The 23303-nt window shown below is 41.9% G+C and overlaps 1 long non-coding RNA gene across 1 annotated transcript; it reads left to right on the plus strand.

The window, feature by feature from the left end:
* The first annotated feature begins 11963 nt into the window (after positions 1–11963).
* Positions 11964–17062, plus strand: LOC115576251 (uncharacterized). Its single transcript, XR_003982801.1, has 4 exons — positions 11964–12200; positions 14739–14891; positions 15033–15236; positions 16965–17062. It is a non-coding gene; the product is annotated as an uncharacterized LOC115576251 (long non-coding RNA).
* Positions 17063–23303: the final 6241 nt, after the last annotated feature.

Below are 23303 nucleotides of genomic sequence, written 5' to 3' on the forward strand. Positions count from 1 at the left end.
TTGCACACTGAAATCACTGCTTTTGCATCTGGCGACAAGCTGCCGTCAGTGTGTTCTGCATCAAGATGCTGAAGTTTGCTTTAGGTTTGAAAACTGGCTTAATTTCTCACTTTCAGGCAGTGCTGTGCAGGGGGGGCAGTCGCCCCCCTCTCGCGGCCCAATTGTTGTAAAACGTGCACTAAAGTGCCCTCTTGGGAGGCAAGAACGCGTGCTAAAGTGCCCTCCTGGTATGTGCCCTTTTTTTCTTTTCGCCCCTGCCCTTCAAAAAGTCTGTGCATGCCACTGCTTCCAGGTGGTACTCACTAGCTTTTATTGATGTATCTGTTGCATTACAATCTAGATAAGTCCCTAATTGTCAAAGCTGAAGCCTCCTTCAACACGCTGACATGGAGAGTTTTTCATAATGAGACGATAATCTGTCGTTGAGGAAAATCTATCGTCTAAACATAAATTTGTGTGGATGGATTGCCGATCTGGAGTTGTTTGCACTTCTCTCATGTTGAACATATGAACCTTTATCTTTACAGGCTGTTTACATATATGTCATTCGATGCCAACTCACCCAGAATAGAGAACCTTTTCCACTTCATGTAGTAGGTCTTGAACATCCAAAACCCATAAGGAAAACATGCAACATCTATTCAAATTCAAATAAATAGTTGCTTAATATTAATCAGTATTTCAATAATCAATATCAATATTTCATCATTTAATTTCACACTTATCATGAGTATCACAAAAATGGATACCAGACTATATGAGGAAACTATATTCATCTACACGTTTATTGTCATTTCATTTCTTGTAACACGCATAACTACCGTCTGCTGTGTAGAGCAATCAACGCAATAAAAATAGCTTGTGAAGGTTTGTGAAATGTGCTCTGACACTGTGTTTACGTAATCGTGGATGAGGATACACTGCCAAGGTAATACCGCGTCAAAGGCATCCGCACAGTACGTCCATTTTGTGCTTTCCATGCCCAGAAGGACTCAAAGAACTGGGTGAATACTGGATGTGTTGACCTCCTTTTGGTGTTTTTTGTGACCTTTCCCTCCTGTGCCAGTTCTCTTACATAAGATTCTTTCACAATGTCTTTATTTTTTAATTACAGAGAAGTAAACCGTTTGGAAACTAGCTGCTACCGTTCCAGTTGAATCCAGGGGAGCAGTTGCAAACTTAATCACTTGGAGGCTACAGCTGAGCTTTATTCTCTGTGTAGTGTTCACAGGTGGATCCCTGACTGGCCAGAGACATAAAGCCACATTGTTTGCCCTCCCCTCCATTACGCACTTGAAGCCATTAGCATTTCTTTTCCTGCCTCAGAGACACACACTGCTGCCCCCTCCTCTGGAACTTGTTTGTGCCTGGCAGAGCTTGCTAATTCAAAACACCTTGTGTTGTGGTCGTTTCTGTCGAGGCATTAAAAGGAAATGAATTTGTCCCTCACACAGTAAAATCGCAACTTTCCCCTTCTTCGGAGAGCTCTGTACTCTGGCTTTTTTCTTCTCCTCTTTGAGGTCAGACGAGTGCACATCTGTAATGCAACTGTCGGCTGTGCCCCGCGTTTTATGTCAGACTAACATGCTGGTCTCCATTAGCTTCTGAATAAAAAGACGAGAGACAGGAAGACATTTGACGACAAAAGAAAACAGCCGACAGACGTCCTTTGTCACTTCAATTTTTAAATTTTTAAAAATATCGTTGCACTCAACAGTGCTGCACCGAACATCATTAGATGAGCTTTTTAACAAAAATACATGTTCGTCTTTAAAAGCTATGGCTCTGGTTGCGTTTGCGGTCGCTCATTCTCTCCATGCTTTTGGATTACTGCTGCAGGCACTGGGTCACGGCTAATGCTATAAGCTATTTTGTAGGAGTGTAATTTAATTTGGGAAAAAAAACAAACAACTCCACAGACACAGAGAGAAAATAGACCGCCGGAGATGTGGCTGGTGACAAAACAAAAGGAGCACATGCAAAACCTCAGTCGATTGTCTGTCCACGTGTGACCTACATGTGTAAATGTAATTAAAAACCTCACAGGATTTTGTCGTGATTTCAGTGTGTTTTTCTGCCATTGCCACAGCAACCCACTTTCTCACCTTAACACAGATTGACAAAACAATAAAGGAACTTGCGTCTGAGGGAAGCTAAGAATAAGAACAACCTTTAAAGTATTCCTGTCAGAATTAGACGGTGAAGCGCTTCATGATATTGAATGAGTTGTAAAGTGTTAAAGAGAAACAACCTAGGCTGTCTTTGTGAGTGTATGTGAGTCTAACCTTCATGTAAAAACAAAATTTTGACAAAAGAGGCACTTTTAAGATTGAACTTATTTTCGTTTTCAGGTCAAACTCATTTTCAATGGGAGTGCTAGGGGCACTTTTACGATAGCATCAAAATCTCTATTTTTAAAACACTAAGAAGACTCAACACAACATGACACTTTGCTCATGGTATCACTAGGGTCTCTACACATGAACACGAGCATTAAGAACATTCTTTGTATAAACAGAGTTTACAAAAAATAAAGTTTTTGAACAACTCACGTTAACAGTAGCTTGTTCCGCGCGCTGCCGTCTTGCTAGTGGTGAAGTGTCGATTTCTGTACGCGACGTAACCTGGACGAGAGTTCAGATGGACCGCTACTGTCTTCTGGCAACAACTATCCACGTTATCTCACGTGACTTTTCCGGCTTTTTAGTAGTATTGTTTCTTATGTGAGGCTCCTTTTTCAACTTCAAGGTCAATATTGTTTTTCGCTGCCGACAAAACAATAAATTATTTCTGCATTTATATGGAACGAAGTTTTAGGAGCGGTCCACCTTAACTGTCCTCCATGTTAAGTCACATTCGGAGATCGATACTTCTTGGCTGCCATGATGGCGGCTACTGGAACAAGAATCTGCTAACGTGAGTTGTTCAAAAACTTTCTTTTAGTAAACTCTGTGTACACACAAACAATGTTCTCAATGCTCGTGTTCATGTGTAGAGATCAGAGCAAAGTTTCATGTTGTGTTGAGCTTTCTTACTGTTTTAAAAATATAGATTCTAATGCTATCGTAAAAGTCAAATGACTTTGATTGAAAACAAAAATATGGTAAATTTTAAAAGTGCCTCTTTCGTCATAATTATGCTTTTACATTAAAGTTTGACTCATATACATTCACCAAAAAAGCCTAGGTTGCATTTTGACGAGAGTTTCGCTTTAATCTCGTAACTTTCACAACATTGCTTATATGACCTTAGTTCATCTGTTGGCAGATTTTCTTATTCAAGATCCACTACTTTGACCACTTAGAATACTTAATAGTTTCTGTAAGTATATAATGTTAGCACTAATAACGACCGTACATTGTTTTTGCATTGTATATTTATTGGACATGAAATTTAATAAAATCCGAGAAGTCAAATAAGTAAAAAGAAACAAAGAAGAATTCACAATAAGAAAATAAATAAAAACCGCCTTTAATCCAGTGACTTTATGACATTGCACTAGGTCACGGAGTCACACATTTGCATAATTAATGCCTAGCAGTTAGTTGCTTGGTCATTGTTAGCGATGCTGGCTCAGGCATGTGTGAGCTGACCAATCAGAGCAGTCAAAAGGGGGCAGGGCTTAAAGAGACAGGAACTAACAGTGTTTCAGACAGGAGGAGGAATACAATGCTGCTACACTGGAGAGTATGAGTAAACCAATGTGTTTTTGAGCATTGAAGCATATAAACCTGTTCTAGTAGTAGCAGAAAATAAAACTACGAACGAAATGAGAATATGTCTCCTTTAAATCCTTAATTGCGTAAATGTATGGATTAACAGCTCTTTGTAACTCTAGACGTAGTCCAGCATGTTATTAATTAAGCCTCTCTCACACCTCAAATGCCCATTCAGAAGACCTCATTTATTCAGAAAATGAAGCAGTATGACATCAGCTGCCTCCGTCCGTCCGTCAATCACCATGACTCACTCCGCTCCAGGCTCAACCAAGGCAGATAAAGCTGCAGAACTCCTAATGTTTTCCTGTTATTTGGAAAAGAAGAAGAAGAAGAAAAAGAAATACATAAAGACTGACTCATTTCTGTGTAACAAGTGCACCCCGTCTGCGGAAATTAAACGGAAAAGGGCAAGGATGCATCAGAGATTTTAGCTGAGTTGTATAAACGGCACAATGTTATATTAGGAACAAAATCCAACTCTGACCTCGTGCTTTCTCTCTTTCCTCCTTTAGTTTTTTCAAGGTAGTGCGTAAGGGACAACGTCTGTTCACCCTTTTCTGTCTCTTACCACCACCACAGGTGAATCACACTGAATCATAGGTGGGCAGGGCAGAAGCTGGGCACAACTAATGTCGACCGCTTTTACATCAAGGGTGATGTCGTGTGCAAAGTCCCTCTGAAATTCTCTTGACTGAGAGAGCCATATCACGGTGACACTTTAATTTGGAATTGACAAGCAAGACAAGCCAAACTTTGCATCAGATTAGACTGAAACTTTAAATATGTTGATGTTTAAATCTATAAATATATGTCCTGCATCCAGAAATGATAGTTTTCTTTGTGCTTTTTTCTGACCATCTAGTTTCTTGTATGTGTCGAACTTGTATAAGTCTGGAGGATAATAATTAAATGTAAAAAAAAAGCCTGTGAAACATTTTGTTTTCCGCACAGAATTTATGGTTTGTGGAATTCAGCTGTTTGCTGATGCTCAGATGAGACAAAAAACAAACTAATTCCTGAGCAGCATTGCATTTATACGCCATCTAGTGGCCCCTTGAGCATCGGCTGCAGGGTTTAAAGAGAACATTACCTGATGCACGGTGATTAATGAAATGATAATCAATTAGCTTATAAGTAAAGTGAAAATTAAATCAATACAAACACATAAAGTCCTCCTTTTTGCTAATATCCACACCAACACATATATTTACAGTATAATATTTAGAACTGCCGATAGAAGTGAAATACCTTTACCGTATGTCATATTTAGAATTGAGCTCAGGTCACCTTCTGTCGCAGGATGGTAATCTTTACAGTCTGCACTAAAAGACTGTATGTGACTTCACATTAAAATCCTTTTTCCGTCGGTCCATGATGATGATGATTGTACAGCAAGTTAATAAAAGGAGCAATTGCCAGTAGACCGACTGACTGCTTCAGGCATGCACGTTTCATTAGAAAGTGCTCATTGGATCAACGTACGAATCATATGAGACTTGTACTTTTACTTTGTGATCAGTAAGTCGTAACCAAAATATTCCAAGGCACACTGCTTTGTTAAAATGTAAAAGGTCTTTAATGAGTGGGCTCAGCAGCTACATGTTCCGAATACCACTCTTCATCGGAGCGTCAGCCTTTTTACATTTTTGCAAAACAGTGTGTCTTGGTATTTTTGGTAATTTTACCAGAGTTACCACTCTGTCTCTTCTTTTTCTGGTCAAATAAAATGGTTAATTTGTGCTTTAATAAAAAAAAAAATATATGATTTCTTTCATGTTAACAAGGGCACTATGTAGTTTTCGAGAAGAAATTCAAACTCAGAATCTTGATATTGACAACATTGATGAGGCGAAAATATGTGTTTTTGTTCCGTAACTGAATAAACAATCTGTTCTCAGAGGAAAATAAGGTTCACAGAAAGCTCTTTGAAGCTAGTAAGGTGGCAGGGTCCGCCCCATATAAACAAAGTAAAACAGTATTAAATTGTGTTGTCCGTTTCGTCAGTTTGTTTATTCATCTCATTCAGTCATGAAAACCAAGATAATTTGTTCTTCTGATTAACATTTATTCCCCAGCACTACATAGTGCACCTTGAGGACCTGCACCTCTAGTCCCCTGAGTAATCAGTTGATGCTCCCAGGTTTAAACAATGAGATAAGACAAGCTCAGACGTACCTTTGATGATCCCCCGAAGGAGAACCTCGATTTGACACATTAACACAGAGGAACAGTGTGCAAGCAACACAAAAAGTAGCAGCGCAGGGAAGGAACTGACTCAGAGAAAACAAAACAAAATTAAATAAAAACACACTCAAATGAATAAGATACAATAGATTGAAATACTATATACTCTAGATGGATCTGTGTGCTTATACCTGCGTAACTATCATGTAAATGTACAGAGTGTTCCATACAGTGTGTGTACACTCATACAGATTGTCACATATGTGCAATTATCCGTGGTGTCTGACTGGAGTAGAAGGTGCTGGGTGCTGAAGTGCAGTCAGATGACTGATGTGTGAAGGGGCCCCCCCAAGTGCTTCGAAGCACGTGGCTGGAGGAGTTTTCTTCTGAACGTGCTCCTGAGACGCCTCAAGATCGGCATCTTTCATTCCGAGATGTATCTTCTTCACTCTCTTGTGATGTGTGTTTGTAGTAGGTGTCTTTTTTCATTTATCAATTCAAGTATATAAAAAGTGCAAAAACAAGAAAAAAAGTGCAAAGGACTCCTAAGTAAATAACTATAAATGGTGAAATATTGCAACAAAGTATTACATAAAGACATTAAAGGAACAGGAATTTGGAGTCGTGCTTGGTACACATCTGGAAGTACAAAAAAAAAAAACAATATAAATCACAATGACATCTGAATCCTGGTTCCCAACTAGTAAAAATGATGCTTTTAAATTTTATATTCTTATCTCTCAGATACACTGGAACCACTTATATTGTGCCCTACCTGAAAAAAGAGCTTGGGGGACATCTTTGATCGTCTGCGGCACATGCGTCCACATGCGACCCCGGCACCTCCCCTAGCTCGAAGCTCACGACTGCAGGGACGCGTGGGCCCCTCAGCCTCGAGTGCCTTCGCGTGTGCATGTTCCCACGCCACAGGAGTTGGCGCTCACATGTTGATTAGCAGTTTTTGAGTGACTGGGATTCTCTTGACATTGACGTAAAGGTCACCCTTGTTCAGCTTTGCTCAAGATCTCTGCGACTGAGAAGCAGAGAAAGGCAAATTGGACATCTTCAGTGTCCCCGAAGGAAGACTGACTCACGAGAGAGCGGACACGCAGAGGGGTGTTTTACGCTCGTCTTTCGGGAACAGCAGCGATGTTCCCGAGAGACGAACGTGACACAAGTTTAATTATCCAAGTGTCAGAAACCAGAAATTCACAATAAACGTTGCTTATATCTTATCATTAACTCTACTTCTAAATCAATATTTAGTGCAGTGGTGTTCTTTACCTCTCAAAGATCATGGTTCAATGATAATTCACTCGTTTCTTATACAAGACATTGATTTTTTAAACATTTGTTACATTTTGAAAATATTGCCTAAAATGGGCAGCGACCTCTGAATGGCACCAGACTGACATCCACTGTGACATTAGCTTTACCCTCTGCTCTACCAACTCGTCCCGCACAGTCCTAATAGCTGCCAGCTCTTCTCTCCTGCATACAGTTCTGCCTGACGTACGTTCGGGGACCTCAAGACAGTCTTCATCTTCAGAAACATCCTCCTCTATTTCACTGTCATGACCAAAGATGAGTTCCAGAGCCTCCAGGTCTGTCATCTGTTTACTTTTTTACTTTAAAATGGATCAATTTGACCAGCAACAGAACAGGACGGTTAAAGAAAAGCCAGCCGACGTTGTTAAACTAGATCTTCCTTCCTAAATACCTAAATCACAAGCATGATGAACATTTGACGTTCTTTGCAGCATTATTGTCCCCAACAGCATGTAAAAGTAGGAGTAAGGTGAACTCTGTTACGTAAGTTGGCGACCTGTGAGTCACCCGCTGCAACAACACTGAACAACAACATAACAACATTATTTCTTATTAACATTATTGGAACAGCCTGTCAAAATCTAGAAAAATTCCTTTCATTTTCCACGTGTCCATTTTTGGGTAACTGTGCTCGCGGCCTTGAACGCAGCTCCCACAGACTCACCCTCAAAGGGTGACAGTGATGCTGTTTCGTTAGCATGAAGGTCGCGAGCTTTCACAGCCGCATTTACTGATCTCTTGTCTACAACTAAAAAAAAAAAAAACTGCGAAATTAATGTATCTCCAAAACCACGTGATGTTAAATTTGATGTTTTCTGTTGTGACACAGCTGTGCTTCTGCCAAAAAAATCAGCCGGTTCGGACTAGGAAAAGGCGTAAAATACCTTCTTTGTCCTGACTTATCATCGAAGGTCTGAAACACGTCTGAAACTGCGGTCACTGGCTCGGCAGTCTTCTGGTTATTCCAATTACTGAGAATGTAGTCAGGTCATAAAACGCGTATTGTGAGCATGATCGGCGCATATTGTAGAAATGTCTATACGGAATGTAGGCCTGTGACACATACGAGTGTGAGCAAATCAGCGTCAACATCCCACATTTTATCGTGACATCTGAACTGCTGAAACACACTGCTGCGTCCCGAATCCTGCCAAAATGTAATTTATCCTCTCTGTCCTCAGTCATCCTCGCACTTTCTTGTCCCATCATGAGTCAGAAATATTGTGTTCTTTGTGCTCTGGAGGGTACCGTGGACCAACTGAGCATACCGGCTCTCAGTTTAATCTTTGTGTAGGAACAGGTACAAAATGTCCAAAACCTGACATGTTGTGTCTTCTTTTCTCCCCTTTCACAAAGACATTTCCTCCAGCTGCTCCTGCATCAGCAGCGGCCCACGCTTGACACTGTTGTGACTCTTACCCTGTGCATAAACACGTGGGATCTGTCATTCAGCGTGGAGACTGCTGCTGTTACAGCGCCTTTTGAAGGTTATATAAATACACACACGGATATACTGTATATAGTGTAGCCGAGCACTAAACAACAGTGGCAACTTGTTCCTCTTTGCAAATGTTGACTTTGGATGCAGATTGCTGGCAAAGGCTCACATTTGTTGCATCGTGCGCTTGTCTCCATGACAACAGGGACTCAGATGGAAGCTGTTTGAGCTTATAAAGGCCTAAGTGCCGAATGAAACCTGCTCTGCTCCCTGTGGTTTTTATTCTCTCTCCTCTTTGTCCTTCTGCCTCTTCTTCACCGCCAAGCTCTTCCCCTCTCTCGGACACTGAAGTTGAGAAAACAACGCGCACATGCTGATATATACACCATACCTGCTTTATGTTTGCATTTGTGGGCAGTGGAGTCCACGTTAGAGATGAATTTTATTCCACTGACTTGTGTATATATATTTGACTTTCTTGTGCTTATTGGCTGCATCCCTCTGCACACTGGTAATCTTCTTGTCCATCCCCCATAATGAGAATTATCGAGTGAATACTTCGGGACCTGGTTTGATGTAGAAAAGAAAGATACAAATCAAATAATCACGGATGATACGTGAACTTTCATTCTCAATCCTTCTCTTGTTGCGGTTCACTCCTTGCGACGCTCAACAGTCGTCCTCTCCCAGCCTCCTAATAACAACAATCTGCCCCGCATCGCCGGCCCGTTATTGTGGAGCAGCAGCATTAACAAGCTGCACTTGTGACTCAGCACACAAGCCGCTCTCTGCGGCAAACTGATCGAGGCTCCGTTCATTTATTTCCTCGTCTGAAATGGCATTAATAAAACATGCCCTTGAAATCGGAAATGAAATTTCTGTTTACTGTACGGGGGTAATGGACGTGCCTAATTGTTTTATTTGGATTCGAATCTATATTAAGCACGCATCAATATTTTAAGCGCGCTTCAGGGCTTACTGCTGACTGCAGAGGTAAATATATCAGACGAAATGTTGATTACGCTGATGTATATGCATATTACAAAGCAAAACAGAGGTCGCTCTAATATGAATGGACAGTTCTGCCTTGGTTAAATATTCATCAACGCTATGGAGCAGTGGTGGACTTAGGATGTTTGGGGGCAGGCGCACAAAACATTTATTTGAAAAAAGGGTACTGCATGTATGTGAGGGGGCAGGATATCGTGATATAGTGTATTTCTAGTGAGGAGAGGGCACATTTCACTATGTTTTCCGACGGAAGGGTACCAAAGAGGGAACCAGTGCTCTGGAGCACATTTTCCCATATGGTATCTGGTACACGGGTAGATTTTTGAGCTGATTTCAATTGAATTATCCAATATGGTAAAAGTAACAATCACCTAACATGTTTAAAACTCTATCTGCTACATGCCATACACTCATAATAGTCCCATGATTCTATTATTGCCACAAAATGCCACCTCTCTGTCTACCCTATCCGTCTCGTATCAAATTAACCAACTTGTCCACGTCCGGAGGCAGCGTAGAGTCGCAGTGTCAGAAGAAGTGGGAAGAATGAGCTACCAGCCAGCGGCATTGTGCATTTATGAAGGTAGATTTCCACTCATAATCCTGCTTTACTCAGCGGGAACAGAGCCTTTTGCATGTGTCAACGGCGGCCTAACAGCCTAACGCCAGGGCTGAAAAAAAAAGGACTGTTGAATAGACACGAGAGCGATTCATTCAGCTTGCCAATTTGCCATTTCCAGTTGTCCTAAATTAGCCACAGTAGTGGGTGACGTGCGGGTGAAAAGGATTATAGAAGTGATATGAAAACAGCAGTGTGGTAAATATGCTCGAGCAGATTTTTATATGTTAGTTAGCTCGCTGCCAGATTTACAAAAAAAGTAGCTTGTTTGGCAAACTGTCAGCCAGGAGGTTGTTTTTGTTCTTGACACAAATTGACTTGTTTTATTAGATTGTATTGAAGTTTAGGATAGACATTATTAGATTTATTGTCTATAGTCAACAAAGTTATGTCCAATGGCTTTACCGACACATAATTCCTTGCTCTCGATGTGCAAATATCATCACGATGTCAAGGAAAGACGAGAAAGGAGAAGTCATCTCGTTTCTCAGTTAGTACGCCCACGACTCATTTCCTCGTGTCGAACATGAAATTCAAGAGGAAGAGACTAGAGGAGAGAAGAGTGGAGGCAACAAGCCTGTCAGGAAATGAGACACCTGTGCTTCAGAGCATCTTTTTAAAGCCATCTCAATTAAATATGACACGTGGCACAACTGCAGTCTTCTGCCAATAGTTTTGTTATAGTCCTTAGCTGTATTTCATTATCCCTGTCTGCTAAGTATAAAGGCGTTCATGACAATTTTGTAATAACTTGTAGGGGCAACATTAGCATTCATTTGGAGTTGTGTTTCTGGCCATGTGACGAATGTAAGTCCAACATTCGCTCTCTTTTAGCTCTATTTTTGGTCTCCACCACCGCCTGCTGCTGCAAGTTGCTAACTGTGTCCGCCAGCCATTCGACACCTTTCACGTCAAAGCTGGAGCGTGCTCTTTAAGGCTTTGTGACCTGGCTAAGTACTTCAAAACACAACATTCATATCATATTGATCCTCTGATAGAAATATTCTGAAGTGCCATTCCAAGAATTTTTTTAAACTCTGTTGAAAGCCAATGTCCCTTTAACTAGAAAACAATTTTAGATGCGACGATAATTAATAATCATTTGGCTCACATCAAATTTTTTTTTTTTGCGACGCTGTCTGTTTGTACGGAATAAAATTTAAGTTGGATTAACATCTTGCATCAAATGTTCCATGTATTGCAAAAGTTAATAACACTGCGCAAACAAGACAGGCGCTTTAAAACTTATTTATGTTAACAGATACCACTTCTGTTTGGGCGACTGGATAATAAAGAGCTACATTGTGCACACTTTTTGGGATGTCTTCCGTGCACCGACAGAATCACGTATGTTCATATCTCGAGGCAAACTTGATTAGTCATTCTCGGCCATGTCCTGAACCCAGTGGGATTGTTTTTTACAAATCATGCAGTGAAAACAAATGACTTATTATGTTGCGTCTGCTCTCAAGAAGATACAGAATGTAGGAATTTGCATAATGTGTGTGTTTAAAGACATGGTGTTGCCTCCACTCTGTCACGGTCCGGACAGTTCAGTGTTTTCTGGGTTTTTGTGGTGTCTTCTGCTTTGTGTCCCTGCTGTTTTCTTGTTCTCCTGACCAGCCTGGTTTTCCATCCACACACCTGTCTTGCATCTGTCTAATGAGGCCAGCCCTGCTCGTAGTGTCTGTCCACTCCTAACCATCACCTGTGTTTCTGTCTCACTCCACCTGCACCTATCCGCTTGTTAGTTTAGTTTATATTTAACTCCAGTCTTTAGTTAATTCTATGTCGAGTCATTTGTCGTGTGTTTCCCCCGATGTTCCTTTGGTGTGCCGGCATCTGTCGCACTTCCGGCCTGCTGTTGCCTGCATTTGGGTCGACCTCTGAGGTTCAGCAGGTAAGTTCATCATTCTGCGGTTAGGTTCACAACTAGTAATTAATTACAACACTCACATTGTATTTCACAAAATGTCAGTTAGTCTTGACTTGTCGATGTTGAACCGCCACCAATAATCCCCACCCAAAATGACAAATGATCATTTAAAATTACAGAGGCGTGCAGTCTTGATAGTGGTCGGCCGATCGGGAGGAGCCTCAGAAATGCATTAAACCACTTCTTTAACATCAAATTAATAACAGTACGTTTTTGATTGGTTGCTTTCGCATCCCTCGAGATTTGTGCGCTTCATGTTAAAACTGAATGAAAAGGCACTGTTGGAACAGATATTATTTCCAAGCAGCGATTCAGATTGTGAGGTGAAAGAAAGTTTGAAAGCACTTGAGAATCCATTTTGAGGAAATTGTTCCTTGTTTACTCAAGCAGTTGCATTTCTACTTTTACTTCCACTTGAGTAACTGTTTTTGCAACAGTACTTGTAGTTAAGTGCAGATTTTGGCTACGACCTCTCTGATCGGCACACACGAATCAAGCCTTTACAGTTTGGTGTACAGAAAGAGTGAGGTGGTGGTATGGAGGGAAATACAGAGCAGTTGTATGTCATGTGTTCTTCTGGACACTGGATGGAGCAACAGATCCCAGAATGAATTGATCTGAAGGGCTGCGGTGCCATCTTGTGGTGAGCCCCGCGATATGTTTCCACGCCGGCTCGTGTGAATGACACAGCAGCTCTTGCTGGAAGTGCATTCATCATCTTCATTTTACAGCACGCTCTCATAGGTACATTTATTTCTTTGTCAGTGCTAAGCCGCAGATTTACAGCAGAGGTGATTTATGGCTTTGTTTTAAATCTTATAGAGGGTCCTGTTGCTCAGATTTGACCGGTTTCTGTGGTGACCGGGGAAGAACAGGTGGCCTCTCCTCAGAGTGGGGGGTTGGGAAGTCATTTTCCGGACCAGCTCAAACCACCTGTGTGTCTCATATTTTCCGGGAGAAAGTGAAGATGACATACGTATCCTCACTTTTGCTGGCTGAAAGCTGATCACTTTTTCTGTTTGCCTGCAGGGAGAGGAAGTTGTGTGCGCTGGAGGTGCGGTCACGAGGTGTAAGAGATACACTGGGTGTTGTGTGTTTAGCTGCTCCTACTTCCTTGCATGAATGTGTTGAGTGGGTTGGGATGATGAGATATCTGAGAATTGGGGTGAAGCATGAGGAGCCCTCAGGATGTCGGTTCGGGCATGTTTTCAATCATTGTTTGTACATAAAATTTAGGAGAAATATTTAAAAAATATCATTTTAGGCAACAAAAAAATGCATCATGACGGTTTCAGGGGTGCTTTGGAGGGATTGTATCTGAGGTTGTGTTGCCACTCGTGACACTGGGGTCGTTACAAGGAAAAGGGGGCTGAGCCTCAGCTGTTGTTATGAGCCGAGGACCCGGGTGACCGGACAGCTTTGCATCTGTTGGTCGACAGATGCAAAGTTATTACTGCATGGAGCAGTTGTCCTTGTGTTTGGCCACTGAGTGTTATTGTAGCTGAAGGTGCAGAGCCCACAGTGAAAGTGAGAGCAGAGATGCAGGGGTTTTGTACATGTATCAATAATGTCAAACAACAAAGGAAAGAGACAATTGGTGCTGAATAATATTACCGTAGGTCAAGTCGGTTTTATATATATATATATATATATATATGTATGTATGTATGTATGTATGTATATGTATATGTATATATATATATATATATATATATATATATATATATATATATATATATATATATATATATATATATATATATATATATATATATATATATGTGTATGTGTATATGTGTATGTGTATATGTGTATGTGTATATGTATATGTGTATATGTATATGTGTATATGTATATGTATATATATGTATATGTATATATATATATATATGTATATATATATATATATATATGTATATATATATGTGTATGTATGTATGTATACACACACACACATCAGGAAGTGCAACAGAGAACAGATTTCTAATGTCTAGATGTCATGGAGACAGAATATATCAGCAAAACATCGCAGCATACTGAAATATGAAGGCACACTTCATCATTTTGGTAAGAAAAGAGAAAGATCCTCATTAATAACTTAACTTAATTCTGAAAACTACATAATGCCCCTTTAATGCCAAAAATAGAGAAATATGCAGGTTGTGGTTGAAAACATGGATCCAGGAGAACATTGAGCAGCTTCAGGTGTGGCCAGGAAGGGATGGTTTGAGCCAGATGATCTCCTCTCACCCACGGAGGCCTGGAGGGACCACCAGTGCAAACAGAGTCTGACTGACATTAGATTTGTACCGCTCGGATAAATGTAATAATTTAGATATTTTAACAAACAGGCATGTGATACGCACGCACCTTCTCATCCTCTCAGATGCTGTTTGATGTTTTAACATAACTGCGGGCTGTATTTTGACAGCCCAAAACATTTCAGGGAAACCCCCCTCGACCTTCCTGCCAGAATGTGGCTTGTTTTGCTTGTCAAATCAGGTGCCCTGGAGACATCTGAGAGGGAAACTGGGGACAAGAGAGCAGGAGAAGGGAAAGAAAATTGGTATGAAAAGCAAGCGATACCTTTGCCCCAGCGGTGCCAACCTGCCATGTGATGGAAGATCATGATTGATACCGGAAAGTCCCCACAGGGTGAAAACCTCAGAGAGCTAACGCACTTCTTCTTTACTTTTTAAGAAAATCAACATCACATTTTGATGATGATTTTCGGTCATATTCATTTTGTTATTCTTTTTATTTTTTCATTGTGTGATGGGGAACTCCTCTGGGCAGAGAGGGCGATCGGGCCTCAGGATGCAGAGGGAGTCTAGAATTATGGCCTATTGAAAGCTTTTCTGGACCGGGTTCAAGAAGTGCTGACGAAGCAAGACTAAACATCGCGGACCACAGTTGAAAGATTTGCACATGTGCTGGCTCCCCCTCCTCTCCTGCCAGCCCGGGATTAGTCCCATCCTGGGAGAGCAGCTTCTTTTACATGTGCGCGGGCAGGCATGCACACACACACACACACACACACTTTACATGCACCTCAAGTAAGGAAAGCAAGCTGAGAACGAGAGGTAAGTGTCAAGAGTGATGGGAAAATGAGAAATAAGAAACATGAAATTCCTGACTAACCACAAGCGGCAGCATAAATAAAGTCAGCTACACAGAGGTAGTGGAATGAAGTATGCAGGTCTCAGAATCACTTATAACACAGTTATTTGGATACATAACAAAACAATGAATCACAACATATTTATAATTGTTTTTATTTTAAAAATGGTCTCCAAAACACAATTTTTTTTTCCCTCTCACGTGTAGTGATATTTATCCATCTGGTTTGTTTTGGTGTGGGTGGTGAGTTTTGGAGATATCAGCCGTCAACATTAACGTCTCTTCCTGGAAATACAGACTTACTGTGAGCAGTTTCACCAACTCTATCACCAGAGGAAGAACTACAGAAGCGTGAATCTACTCATGGACGAGAAGGCTCATGCTAGTGATCGCGCGGGAAGTAAACATTAATGGAGTCCTCCTCAGCTGAGCTGTTCCACTAGCTAGCCCAGCTGAGCCACTGTAGCTCGATTGGTACATCTAATAAAGGTGAAAAGGTTAAAAAAGAAAAGAAATAACAATTCTCGTTGACGATGAGGTGCACGCTTCCTACTGTGAGGTGACGCAGAAAGAAAGTAGTCCCTCCAGGAAACTGCTCTGTGCATCATCTTGAGTAACCAGGTAATGATTTCCAGAAAGAGACTTTGCTGTTGAGTTTGTCAAATATATTTTATTTATTAATTTGTTTTGTCTCTTTATGCACCACAAGCTGAGTCGGGAACTCACACCAAAACAATCTAGATGGATAAATAGCCAACAGGCATGAGAAAAAATATGTGGTTTTGATTTCCGGGCTAATTGTCCATTTTTAAAACAGCTAAAAAAAATAAACCAAAAAACTAAACGAGACATTGTCGAGAATTCAATTCAGTCAGGGAATCGATTGCTTTTGAAACTTGTAGTTTCAGGTGTGGGTGGCAGAGGACTTGGAGAGTCAGAATAGTTTTTAAATGCAAACTGTCCAGTCCTGCTTTCTAATGTACGTCTCCTTTTCTGTCTATGACGTGTCACAGCAAGAAGCACTGATGTCACCGATAACATTTCGCAGGTCACACTGCAGGAAGAAGCTTCTTTTGTTTCAACTAGTTTAACTACCATCATTCTCACCACACCTGCTTTTGAGACTGCAGCACTATTTAAAGTATTGTGGATGAAATGTCACTGTTTAACATTGTAGAGCTAAAAAAATTGGATTGGAAATTCAGTTCCATTTTCTTTTGTACCGTACATATTACGAGGATTATTTATGGGAGTTAGTGTTCCATGAAACCTGACAAAACACTGAGATATTCTGGCATTGCAGCTGAGCAAAACTTGGAATCGCTGTTTAATTTTAATGTCAGTGTTAATTTGCCAACTTTGTGTTTTTTTTTTTTTCTTAAAAAAGCCTGATAAAGAGATGGCAAGATATATTTTATTAACTAGTATTTATTCAGGTTTGACCAGTGCTACATGGTAATTATAGAAGGCATGCATTAGATTATGAATTATATAACAAAAGAAATGTTCATTCATTCATTCGTTCATTGTATGTATCCAAAAGTGCCTGTCAGTTATTTGCCCACTCGGCTGATTTCATACGTTATGTTGTGGATTTCTGACCTCCAGTAACCTTCACCAGTCAGCCGGCCCATCTGTCCCCCGTCTCCCTCCCCTGCAGCAGTGAGAGCACCACTTCTCAGGGATATCACACCACGAAGCAGTGCAAGGTCTGTTTTGGTTAAAAATAAAAAAAGAAAGAAAGAAAGACAGCCATCCTCTCAAACTACGGATCACTTCTCACTTTCTATCATATAATCCCTGCACAGCCCCCGACCTCACTTCAACACAGTCAGTTGTGTGTTTGTTTATTTCCTTTGCAGACATTTTGGGTGAGGCTTTATGTAGAAGTGGTTGTAATGACCATGACTTAATTGGTAAAAAGGCCCCTTTAAATCCTTTTTAAGAAGACTATATACTTTTTTCTGTAACATGTAACCTATTTATTGTTAGATTATGACATTCATAAGCACAAATAAGACCCTTGTTTACAGTTTAAAAGACTTAACTAATAGTTCCCATTGATTGGTGTTTAACCAGTTGTGCTAAATGTGTGTTATGTCCCCCACCGTGGAGCTAGTGGTCGCTGACTCTGTGGGGGACACAGCTAGGCCAGGACAGAGCAACACTGCATCATAGAAGGTGGTGGCGCCAGTTTGACGACAGAGGCCGAGTCAGCAAAACAGGATCGCTAGCTAACCAAAGGCAGCTACTGTACATTATCCATCCCCTCACTCCTCGCTATGTCACCACACTTGCATGACTCTTTTCTTTTCTTCAGGCGATTATCCTGGCTTTGCATGTTTGGTAGCATAAGCTGTCACTGTTAGATGTGGAATTGGCAGCTTACTTAGTCCACGCCCCCACGTGCAGGATGAGTCATCAACATTTTTTGAGTTTTCTATTAATAAAAGCCTTTTGGCATTAAAACCAAAATGTATGACATTTAGCTTACTCACTTTTACTCTTTTGTTGGTTTATTAAGATTACGTACGTAATTGTGCATTTATTAGCAATCATCTTTGCTTTTTGCAGCTACCAGATCTAAAAACAAAACATTTAAATGCCCAGATGCCAAATGATTTGATTTTGATGTCTGATCAAGTCCACTTCTTCCGAAACATATTCTTGTTCAGTGGAAAGCTTTACTATTTTGCCTGCAGCCCACTCTTCCTTCATGAAACCATAAAAACAGTCAAGCAGTACCAGGGGTAGTCTAGCACCAGGTCCCCTGCCTAGGCACAGGGTCAAAGTTCAAGCTCATTAGCTGCTACAGTGAATAGTCTGTCTTGCTGGCACAAGCAAGAGATCGCTACGTCACCCTCACTGCGGCCCGGTCTTCTCTCGCTGTCCTGTCTCAGACATTGAAAATTTGACACTGCCATTACTTCATAACCACGTGACATCATGGCTCTGTCACTCAGACAAATGGTGACTTTTTAAGATGTCCTTTACTGACGAGTGATGTCTTCTGGGTTGCAACATGTGACTGGAAAGTGGGTTGGAGGACGACTTGGACAACGGAGCGTTGGGGGAATAAACGCAGGTCCTTTCTTGACTCTTGGCAGGAGAACTGAGGAGAGACTTCTTGTAAGGGAGACTTTTATCTGCGGTCACGGGGGAATTCGAGCATCCAGCATGTAATACATCAGACGTGAGATTGAAATTGTTTTATTGAATCTTTTTGTTGAGCTTTTTAAGTCAATACACAACCAGTAAGCTGCTTAATGACTATTTAAACAGGCAGACATTTGATCTCCGGTTTATGTTGATTTTGAACCCACACCAGGACATTTATTTTTTGGGGGTTCTGGCTTTGGGCGTCCTTACTGAGTGCTAGCATAATGCTTATTCCTGGCCCTCCTGAAAAGTCAACATAGTGCTGTCAAACATCGTTGTTGTTCCTCAGTGAATTTTCATGAATATAATTGTCGCTGAGCACTGACTGTTGTCATGTTGATTTTTGACGCGGCAGAAGAAATTGGAGCTGGACCAAGCCAAACGTTACCTTCAGCAGGATGGACTATAGAAAGGAGGAGTGGAAACCACAGACTCCAGTCTCGCTCCCCTGTTGTATTACTGGCCGTCTGTGGTCAAGGTTGACCCTCCCCGCACAAACTCCACCTTTGACCATTTACCTACACTGAGTCATCCGCTCCAAAGTGCGTCACTCGCATTGCAGAACACCAAGTATGGCAACGAGCAGGCACAACCGTAAAGTCTGTGTATCTTTCACCCTCTATCTTTCCCTCAAAAAGCAAACATGCTGCTCTCATTTTCATTCATTCAAATCACCATCAGCCTATGCTCATCCAAATATAACCCGCTGTGCCCATTTGCATTGAGCAGTGATGACACTTATCAAACGCTGTTCCAACACCCTGAAGCCACAGTTAAGGACCCGTGTGTCCCCCTCTCCCTCCTTGCCTGTGAGAGCAAGCAACGGTCAGGGACCCAGTGTTGGGTTAGAGGCGCCAGAGCATTGTGCAGCGGGTGACCTCCGCAACCGAGCTGAGGTTTGTTGCTCTCACCATAGCTCAGCCGTAATGAACTCTGCAGACCACTAAAAGGCTATGGCTTCCATTCTCTACCCATGCTCTGTCCCAGCTTCCCAGCCTCACTGTGAGGCCACAGGCCTGGGAGCATTTTCCCTAGCTGTAGGAGCAGGAGGGAGAACAAGGGTGACAGCCAGTGTCATGGTCGCTTTACCCTCTTATTTGTGTTTGTTGCGGTACTGTTGACTGAATGCAGCAGATCAAGTTCTTGGGTTTGATGTTGAGTCTTAAAGTGTTACGAAAGAGGCAACACCGTGGAGGAGGTGATCAGGTTCATGATCGACGCTGCCCGTGTTGTAGTGGTGTCAATCCTTCAACGCCTTTAATAATCATCATCATCGGTGGTGTTCACGTAAACAGATGCGACCAGAGTCCAGTATCGCACCTTTAGTTGATTTCTCTTGCATTACTATGGCAGTCCTGGTTCATCACATCAAAATGAGGGACAATCTTGCACAAATGAGCAATAACAATGAAACTTTAGCTAGCTAGCTAGCTAGTAAGCTACTGAGACATCAGGAAACTAGCAGCGATTGTCTTATGCTTGTGGTAAAGAAATGGACCATTGAAATGAGATTGCGTTCCAATGTCAAAGGAGGTGATTGGACAAATCATCTGTCAAGTTGTTTAATCAAACTTTTACTTTTACTCTTCAAATGAAGATATGTTGTCCTGTTCTGACAAAACTCTGTGCTAAAGTCTTCAGTGTCCACCATTGTTTGCAGGCTAACAGTCGCTTCTTGGCGTCTTCACGTCCAAACCACAGCCGTAGCTGCTGCGTCTATTTCCTCAAATGACTCTGATTGGTCCGGTCAGTTTTGGACCACGTGTATAGCTTGAAGCCCAGCAAGATGGATCCAGCTGCATCGGATGTATACTAAGTTAAATTAGAGTTATTTATTGCAGCTCAGCCTATTCCACACTGCAAAATGAACTTAACTTTGTCAAATGTCTGAGTACAGGTCTGATCTAGATCATAGCTACACTGTCAATCAGCGAGTGCTGCAGAAAAACAAAACAAGTGAATGAATTCTTGAACGATTTGATGCTGAACTCTGTAACACATCTCACTACAACTGCAAAGTGAGAAACCTGTGAGGAGATCATTATTGTTCGTACAGCTTGTGGCTTGTTTCGACGCCAGAGTGGGCAGCACGAGAGCTTCACAGTGTCCTGACTGTGACGAGGTGAGGGAGCATTGTGTTAATGCCCCTTTGGCCACTTGATTTTTGGGTCCTCCACGGCCCACAGACACAAAAACGCACACACACACACTTCACATCCCCCATATTGTTTTCTTCTTTGACAATAGCTTCAGTTACATAATGAACCCCATCCATATCAAAGGCTGGACCGGGGGATCGACTGGCGTTGCTCCAAGCCCCCCAGAATGGGCCAAAACCGCATGGGAGAACAAACTCTTCCCTCTTTTTCTCCCCCCCCTGCTCTTTGTCACACCACAAAGGATATCAAGTGTGAGACGATGGACATGTGTTGCTGATCATGTGCGTATTAAACAAATATTGCAACGGTCACCTAATATGTTGCGGTGTCCTGTCCGTTTTAGGAACCAGAGAGAGTGTGGCATCGTTCCCCCTCCGAGACACTATTCTAGAAATGCGTTCCTCTTGATAACGACAGCATATAGGCTCGTAAGAATTAAGAGTAAGGAGCGGGTACGGAACATCCGACCGCAGGCTTGTGGGGTGTATATACGTACTAGCAGTGTAAATGGGTTCTGATGGGCTCTGCTGTGTTTTTTTTTTTTTTTTGTCTGAATCGCCATGTTGTGCTGGGCGACAAAATTTTGTGCTCCCACGGAGTGCACTCACACGCAGCTCTGCCAACAGCCGAGCTACATTTAAAAACTCTGGTCCTGCTGTCCCTGCCGCGCTCCCTGCCAAAGCAACTCGAAACAAGAGAGAAATCGAGGGGGGGTGGGGGATCTTTCTGTCTTTCTTTTTCCTGTTCTTTCTCTACCTGCCCGTTTCCTTCCGTCACATTCTCCTCCCTCCTCCTCTTCCCTGCGCCGTCCCTACCTCCGCTACCTCTGTGCATCGGTGGCGCGAAGCATTCGTGGCAAATGTTCCTCCCACACTTCACATTCCTAGGTCTTACAGGATCCCACATGCTGGTGGCTCAGCCTCTCTCCCTCTCTCTCTCTCTCCCTCCTCTGTCTCATCGGTGACAGAGGAGTGCAACTTGTGTGGGTGCCGGGGGGCCGCGGGGCAGGGTAACAATGTGAGTGTCTGTGTGTGGGGGCAGTAATATGCTAATTCATCACTCTTAATTACATTGGCCAGGAGACAAATTCCCTCATTGACAAACAACAAATTTGAATTAATGATGTGGGTCTCGATAACGCTCAAGTCCCCCCTCACTTTAAATCACAGGACTTAATTAATGTCCGCGTCTGGTCCAATTCAGATTTTTCGCGTTAAAAAAGCTCCTTTTACGTGGACGGAGAGGTATTCAGTCAATCATCAGAGGTCTCAAACACTGGACTGTAAACTCACTCTCCGCGTAGACAGGAAGTGTTTCGAGATTGAGATGAAGTTCAAGCAAAGACGGGGGGAGAGAGAGAGTGCGCGGCGGTGGAAGCACGCCACGGTTCAACATGAAAGCAAGAAAGCTGCGACAATGAAAACACAGCTCCTAGTTACTAATCAACAAGTCTTAAAAAGCTGTGGAAAAGAAGATGAGCAGCTACGCTGCCACCCCATTCACAATCCAGACGTGCCAAGAAAAAGTGAAAAGGAGAGAACAAATGAAAAAAGAAAGTGAAAGACTGTGGACAACTGTTCAGAGAACAGAACGTGACCAGATGTCAAACTGTTGCTGTGGGTTGTTTTTTTTTTCCTTTTTATAAAAAAAAAATAAAAAATGAAGATAAAAAATTGGAACACTGCACCTGTGGTGACTGTTTGTCTTCAACACCATCACTATCACCACTTCACACTGCTGATAAACCCCACTTTTGGTAAAATAACGTTTATTTATTTATTTCAAAATCATATCCAACCTTTGTTTCTATACTTTATGCATTCTATTTGAAGTATTACCATTTTTTACACAATGTGAAAAACCAGAAAGTTTCATAAATCAGAAAAGTAGAGAAAGTAACCGGACCCTCTGTGACTTCCCGTGGTGTAGTAATCCCTCCCCATCTGGCACTGCGAGCAGGTTGAAACAGACACTGAGAATTATTAGCTAATAGTTTCAGACCCAGGTCTGATTATCTTTTCAGTAAACAACCATAATCAGTCTCTCCACCGGGACAGAATTACTTCAAAATTGTTTTTTTTTTGTTTTGTTTTTTTTACGATGCCCGATTGAACCACCAGATTTCTGATTTTTCTAAAACAAAGTTTTCAGAGAGCTTTATCCCTTGATCCTTCGTGATTTACTGAGAAATATTTCAGTCTTTATCGTACAAGCTGCAACTTTATCGTTATCAGTGGACTCCAGCTGGGGGGCAGGGGTCAATTTGCTGCCCATGGTGCCCCCATGTTCAAAAAGCTGCCGCAAAAGGGCCCTTTTGAATGCAAAACATGCATAAAACAAGACACAGAGCCCTCTAGAGTGACCTTCCACTTCACTATAAACGTATTTCATCTGTCCGGTGCCCAACACATACAGCTGGTGCCCCCCCCCCTGGCCTCAAATATCCTAGTTCCGCCTCTGTTTCTGGACACATTGCTCTTTCTTCCTCAAACATTTTAATTTAAGCAAGTGTCAGGTCCTCGCAGGAACTGCTTCACGTAACTGTTGTTGGCCAATCAAAGGTGACCTCAGCAGAGCCGGCATCAATTTAGTGGCATTTTCGAGAGCTGGAGATTTTTTGGGCACTCCG

This window comes from Sparus aurata, chromosome 23, assembly GCF_900880675.1.
Source record: "Sparus aurata chromosome 23, fSpaAur1.1, whole genome shotgun sequence".
Taxonomy (NCBI): Eukaryota; Metazoa; Chordata; class Actinopteri; order Spariformes; family Sparidae; genus Sparus; species Sparus aurata.